We start from the raw sequence: 7,500 nt of genomic DNA, 5'->3' as shown, positions 1-7,500 counted from the left end.
TCCCATCTTTATTGTATCCTATCTGTGCATTCACTCCCGGCGCCTCCCCGTCCATAGGTGAGGGGTGAAGGGCGGAGGGTTAAAGCAATTATATCCAAGGATCACCAATGAAATCAAGGGTGTAGAATGTTTCTGAGACTAGCGGTGAACTCTTGGAAGGTGAAAAATTAAGGGCTTGGTTTTCTTTTACTTGAGAACTTTAGGGCTTCATTACGATATGGGATAAAATAGAACACTGACTAACTAACTGGCCAACTAGCTAATGAACCAACTAAATGTTATGTAGATAAATGAATAAATAAAAGGTGCAGAAGCCATATATATATACTATACCTACAAGAAATACAGAAGAGTTGAAGGAGGAGGAGGAGGAGGAGGAGGAGGAGGAGTAGGAGGAGGGGGAAAGAAGTGAAAGGTAATTGCAACCGGAAATTGAATGAGAGAGAGAGAGAGAGAGAGAGAGAGAGAGAGAGAGAGAGAGAGAGAGAGAGAGAGAGAGAGAGAGAGAGAGAGAGAGAGAGAGAGATTCCTTATACCTACAAAAAATAAATGATAAGAAAATAAAAGAATACATTTTCTAATTCCAGTGCAATACAATGTGCAGGGGTGACACTGGAATAAAATAAAAAATGACTTAGAGTGATTTGTGATTAATTAGTGACGTGCCAGACAACAGAAGAGAAGATATGAGAACAGAAGAGAAGAAGAGAAGATATGAGAAGACCCACACCAGTCTGAGAGTTAATTAATCAAACGATCTGGAAAGAGTTACAGAGAGAGATTTATAGAGTAATATAGCGTTAGAAAGATTTAGTCTATAGTAGGATAATTTTGTTTTGTATATATTATCTTTTTGTAAGTATAAAGTTTTTAAATAGCAACATAAAAAAAGGCGTTGTTTTAAGCCTGTTGTTAATTTGTTTCAATAAAAAAAGATTAAAAAGCAATAAAGATCAATGGCTTCTTCCTCCTCCTCCTCCTCCTCCTCCTCCTCCTCCTCCTCCTCCTCCTCCTCCTCATTAGCGTAAACACTGTATCGATGCATTCCTGCAGTAATGAATTCAGTCATGCATTTTTATTCCCCGAGCGATGCATTCATTAATACATTAACCTTCTCGTGTGATTTAAAGGCCTGGCCGGGACAAGCAGCAGGGTTTCCTTATAAAGATGGGAACCTGCTTTGCATAAGGTGTATTTCGTTATTATTTATTTATTTATTCTGTTTTGTTTACGTTTAGTTACGCCACGCACGCAAACATACACTCTCTCATCTTCCCACGCACACACACACACACACACACACACACACACCGTTTCTATCATCCACTTAGTTCCTTTTCTTTTTATAACTTTTTATGAGATTATAATTTTTTTTTTATAATTCACAAACTTCACTAAATAATATCTTTTCATGTTTACCTTCCTATACATTTATTTTTTTCATAATTTTCCTTTATTTTTTTCTTTAGCTTTCCTTCTGTTCTTTTTTTCTTCCTTCTGATCCTTCCTCTCTTTGTTTTCATTCTCTTCCTTTTCTTTATCTTTCTCTTCTTAGTTATTTCCAATCTTGTTTTCGTCGTTGTTTTATTTTTTTTTATTTCTACTCTTCTCCTCCTCCTCCTCCTCCGCCTCCACCTCCTCCTCCTTCCAATCTTTTCCTTCTTGTCTTTCCCATGCACCTGCTCCTCCTCCTCCTCCTTTTTCGTTTCTCTTTACTCGTCACCTACCACCACCACCACCACCACCACCACCTCATAAGTAATCTCGCCGCGTCTGGGAGGGGTGGGGTGGGAGGGTGCTGCCAAACCAACCTTCTTCTTCTTCTACGTGAGGTCACTTTCATTGCCCTCCGAACCCTGCGACGTGTTGGCAGCGGTGGCTTCCTTGTGCTGGCCTGGCTGATAGTCGCTTGCTGGGAGTCGAACTGGTGGTGATGGTGGTGGTGGTGGTGGTGGTGGTGGTGGCCTTGGGAACCTTCGTGTTATTTTCTTTTAATTTATCTTTTTTCTTTTTTTTCTTTTTTGTTGTTTTATCTTTGTTTGTTTGTTAGTTTGTTGGTTAGTTGTTGGCTGAGGTTTGGAAATGTAGTGTTATTTTCCTTTTTTCTTCCTTCTTTTCTTTATTTTCTTGTCTTTTCTATTGTCTCCCTCTATATTTCTTTTCCGTACTTTGTTTGTTTGTTTATTTGTTTGCTTGTTTCTCACCTTCAGCTACATGTTGTTTTCTTTCTTCTCGCATCTTTTTTTCTTTCTTTCCTTCTTCTTATCTTACTTTCATTCTTTCTTCTCACATTTTTTTTCTTTCTTTTTATCTTTCTTTCTTTTCCATCCTTCTCCCTGGCCTTGAACTGCATGTTTCTTTATCTTTCATCTTATCTTACGTTCTTTTTTTCCTTTCTTCCTCTTTGACCTTGAGCCATATGGTGTCTCTCTCTCTCTCTCTCTCTCTCTCTCTCTCTCTCTCTCTCTCTCTCTCTCTCTCTCTCTCTCTCTCTCCTATAATTTTCTCTATTCTTCAGATTATTCACAATTATCTCTTGCTTTTCTCATTTCCTCTATTTCTCTTACTCATGATAATTCTTTTCTTTTTTTTCCTTTCTCCTCACTTTCTTTTTCCTCTCACTTATCGGTTATCTTCGTTTTTCTTATCCAAGTCCCTTCATTCTTGTAAAGTCAGTCTCTCTCTCTCTCTCTCTCTCTCTCTCTCTCTCTCTCTCTCTCTCTCTCTCTCTCTCTCTCTCTCTCTCTAAACAGCGGTAATAAATTTCGGAAGTTGTCTTAGAATGATTTTACGTAAGTAGTACATTCTCTCACTCACTCTCTCTCTCTCTCTCTCTCTCTCTCTCTCTCTCTCTCTCTCTCTCTCTTCAGGATTCCATTCATCTTACGTGGAGTTTGATCGCGCATTTTTTACTCTCTCTTCTGAAGGAGAATTAGTTTTTCACCCCTGACTTGCTGCGGGAAGAAAGTTGGCGAAGGGACTGACGGAGCTTTACTGTGTGGGGTTGAGTCGCCGTCCTGAGAGGCACCGTAGCGTGGAAGGTTGCGGGAGTGAATGGGAAGGGAGAGAGAGTGGCGCGGGGTATTATGTTGTGGTCTTGAATTATTTCATTGTTGCCTTGGAGAAGTGACGGTGACTGGGAATTGGTGAGGGTTCGGTGTGTGTGTGTGTGTGTGTGTGTGTGTGTGTGTGTGTGTGTGTGTGTGTGTGTGTGTGTGTGTGTGTGTGAAGGCAAGGTAATTGTTTGGGATTGTATTCGATTGCTTTATACGATTAGACAAGGAATATTTATGTGGTTAGGTGATTAGGGTTTGGTGAAGGTTTGGTTTAAAAAGTTTGGTGTGTGTGTGTGTGTGTGTGTATGTGTGTGTGTGTGTGTGTGTGTGTGTGTGTGTCGGCAAGAAGTCAAGGCAACTACGTAAGATGAGATAAGTCAGCTTTATGGGATCAGATAAGAGATATTTATGGGACAAGTTAGCATCGGATTAGCTACTTTTAAACATAAGATAACCTTGTAAGTTAACCTTGTGAGATAAGATGAAGTACTAAGATAATTTTAGAGTTTTTTTATGATTAGATAAGATAACTTTTAAGACACAACGAAGAATGATGTCTTGTTAAGATAAGATAAGTATGAGATAAGATTACTTCCCAAGATGAATTAAGACAAGCTCGAAAGATAAGATTAGAGAGAAAAAAAAACTTACTAGAGAATAACTTGAAAAGATAAGGTAAAATTAGAAAACAACTTGAAAAGACGAAATAAAATTAAAGAACTTGTAAAAAATTAATAAATAAATGAAAATACGATGAGAAACCAACCAGAAAGAATAAGATAAGATTAGAGATCAATTAAAACAAACAAACAAACAAACAATAGGTAATATTAAAGAACAACTTGAAAAAAACAAAAAAAACATAAGATTAAAAAATTGACTATGATTTGCCAAGTTCACTACATTGCCACACTGAATACAGAGGTACCACTGAATTCCTCATCGCCCTTGAACTAACTCCAATCAGAATACTAAAAATATGCACCAAATTACTCTTGCTAATCACGTCACCACCTCCACCTGTCACATCGTCTGTTCCTGTTGGTCTGCGAAGCTCTTCATACAAAGCAACGCATCCATAAATTAATCTCTATTCACTTTACAAACACGAAATTTACTCAGAAACTGTACATTGTTATTTACTCACCACTAAAGTCACCGTGATACAAAAAGACCTAAATATAAAATGACTTTGTTTTTTCTAAGTTCACTACGAGCACTGGAACGTAACTTAAGTAACTCTCATAAGTAAAATATTCTGAAACACCCTCTCTGGATCTCCACTACTTTCAAAAGCCTCTAGCTGAAGTTGCACAGATTTTTAAGGGTATTTTTATGTTTTTAGCGACAGATTAACAAGATTTCTACGTTATTACCCGAAGAAAACACTTGAGAACCCCACTAATCATCTCTGTAGCCTTTGAAAACAGTCATGGTGAGAGAGTCAAGGCGTTTCTGAACACGGGCCAAAGAGGGTACGATGCAGTGACAGTCCTCTGCAATTCTCTGCTCTGTTAGGTGTGTAGTGCGTGTATGGGGCTTCTATGGGACTGCGTGGGGCGTATGAATTGCGTGCGTGTTGCGTGTGAGGGCGGATTACGTACCTAAAGGTCCAGTTTTTGCATTGACATCACGTGCCTGGTAGATTTGACTCCCTGTGCACGTGTGTGTGTGTGTGTGTGTGTGTGTGTGTGCTCCTCTTGTCCTCACCCCTCGTGCCCGTGTATTCCCTGCCCATGTGTCCCCTTCTGGTCCCCCTGGTGGTCTCCTTCCCCCTGTTCCTGTGCTCCTGTGTGTTCTTCCCCCCCTCCCCCTCCCTCCTGTGTGTCGTCATCGCCCAGTGTACTTGGTGAGTGAGCGAGTGAGCGAGTGAGGGCGTGTGTGTGTTTGGTTAATGGGCGACACGCGAGAGAGAAATCCAGACACCACATATGCCAAGTCAATTCACATAAATAGCAAAACAACACCAACATTTTACGTTTCTCTCTCTCTCTCTCTCTCTCTCTCTCTCTCTCTCTCTCTCTCTCTCTCTCTCTCTCTCTCTCTAGGACTGTTTTCCAAGGCCACAGTGTTAATTAATTAGGTTTTCATGGGTGTTTTTCCTGTTAATGGTGCAGTGTCCTTGTCAAACTATCGCTGGAATCACGAGAGTACCCTTGGAAACTTCACTAACTTCCACTTCAGACTGTTAAACGTAAGAGACAAAGCGAGAAAATGTTTGAAAATAGACGGCTTTAATGCATCACGTTTTTTTTCTCTTCTTTTTTTAATCGTCTTGTTATGTAAATGAAGTTAGTTCCTCGTCTCTTAAAAAAAAAAAAAAGAAAAGACAGGAATTTGTGCAGAGGATATAGTGAGGAATGAACGAATCTAAATAAAAATAAAGGGGGTACGAAGCTATTAAGGAAATCATATCTACTTGTTCATTCTTGTTTTGTCTTAATTCTTTGCTCGGTGAAAGTTATGATAAGAAATTAATGTTTTGCTTGGCGGACGACGAGCGTAAAGGAGAATCTGAATGAAAAAGGGGGTACTTTATTTAGTTTTTTATCCCTTTACTTTTTTCTTTTTCCTATTTTCTGTTTTATTCCTTCTCTTGGTAATGTTCGTTTACTTTCTGTTTTTTTTTCATCTTTTGTTTTCTCTGGTTTTCTCCTCCTTTTTCTTTTCTTTTTTTTTTTCTCACGTTTATTGTAATATTTTTGTTCTCTTTGTTTCCTTTCTCTCCTTTTAATCTTATTTTCTTCTCTTTATTTTTCCTCTTCTCTTCTCTTCTGCTTTCTCATCTCTTCTATTTTCTTATCCTCTTTTCTCCTTGCTTCCTTTCTCTCCTCCATTACCATATTCACAATGCCAACAATGATATCACACACACACACACACACACACACACAAACACGCACACACACACACACACACACACATCCATTAAACTTTCACCTCCACCAACAACAACATCGAATCTGAAACCCAAATAAACGCACGGGCGCTTTATCTTCACATTTACAAAACCTTGACGGAAATTTAAATAGAGAAAACGGACTCTGCTCTGCTTCCAGTCTGGGAGAGAACGAGCTTACGGGAGACTCGACGAGCCTAAGGTATTCTGAAGCGTTCCGTCTTATCATCTCGACAGGTTTGAATACGGTTTAGTAGAAGCTACTGGAAGCTTTCGAGGGTGTTGCCATGATTGCAGTGATAGTTTAATTAGGATTCTGTATTATTATTATCAGAGGGGAAACACCCATGAGAACTGGGTTAATGATATATGTGGTATTTGAGCAGCGTTTCATATACGAGTCTTAGTGATTCTCTTATTGCGGGTTTAATTGGGGTACTTATGTCATTGATGCGTGGACAGGTAGTGACATAGCTTGATTTGACGTTTGTTTTCAGTACGTGCACTGATATTGTAAATGTTATAGACGATGATAACAAATGATGAAAGATAAAGAGTGTGGGAATAATAAAGATCGAAGCGATAGATAAATTAATTAAGGACGCTGGAAATAGGAGGTAACAGAAAAAATAAAATAAAATAGTGGGGTTATGAATGAAATGAAACCAGTTGAATGTATAATGAAAACTAAAAAAAAAAAAAAAAAAAAAAACAGATTTGAAAGTTAAATAGAAGTTAATCACAACATTTCTACTTATTTCATTTTCTTTACTTGAACAATTTTCCGCTTCGCTCTACAACAGAAAAGTTTTATACGTTTTCCTTTATTTTTTTCTTATCCTTTTATCATCAATGGAACACGAGTCAAGGAAAATTGATAACTAGACACATTTTTCTTTCCCTTCGTTCGACCATAACAAAATTCTGCCCTCTTATTCCTCTCTAGTAAGGAAACGATCACGTGTATCTTTATTTTTGCTATTTATATTCTTCCGACCATTAGCATACATAAATAAGCAATGGGAATCCGAGCCTAAGAGATAATCACATAAATATTTCTCACTCTTCCTTTTACTATTCAAAAACTCATGTAGCCTTTATTATTATTATTACTATTATTTTTTGTATATAGTTTCCTGTGTATCTTTTTTTTTTCTCCATTAGCATAAAGTAATAAATGAATGCAAAGCTAAGAAGTGACATCAGCCTTATCATCTTTTTGTTTACTCTTGCATAACTCATGAATTCCCTTTGTGATACAGAGAGAGAGAGAGAGAGAGAGAGAGAGAGAGAGAGAGAGAGAGAGAGAGAGAGAGAGAGAGAGAGAGTCGACCTTAATTCCAGACCCTACTAAACTTAAAAAAAGAAATCAACATATGGTGCTAATTGACTGACTAATCCTAAGCACCAAGACTAAGACTAAGACTAAAATTAAGAAACAAAACAATAACGACAAATCCTTTCCCTTCACTACAACAAATCTCTTCCCTTCACATTTATTTGTACTCTTGCTTGTCTTAATTCTTTGCCACAACACGTCCTCTT

At 38.1% G+C, this 7,500-nt stretch overlaps 1 protein-coding gene across 5 annotated transcripts in view; it reads left to right on the top strand.

The window, feature by feature from the left end:
- LOC135089318 (uncharacterized) overlaps positions 1-7,500 on the top strand; it is an 83,105-nt gene that overhangs the window by 71,682 nt on the left and 3,923 nt on the right. The gene's annotated exons all lie outside the window — the stretch shown is intronic.

Source organism: Scylla paramamosain, chromosome 32 (genome assembly GCF_035594125.1).
Source record: "Scylla paramamosain isolate STU-SP2022 chromosome 32, ASM3559412v1, whole genome shotgun sequence".
Taxonomy (NCBI): Eukaryota; Metazoa; Arthropoda; class Malacostraca; order Decapoda; family Portunidae; genus Scylla; species Scylla paramamosain.
Note: the sequence above shows the minus strand (reverse complement) of the source record. Positions and strands in the feature narration are given on the sequence as shown.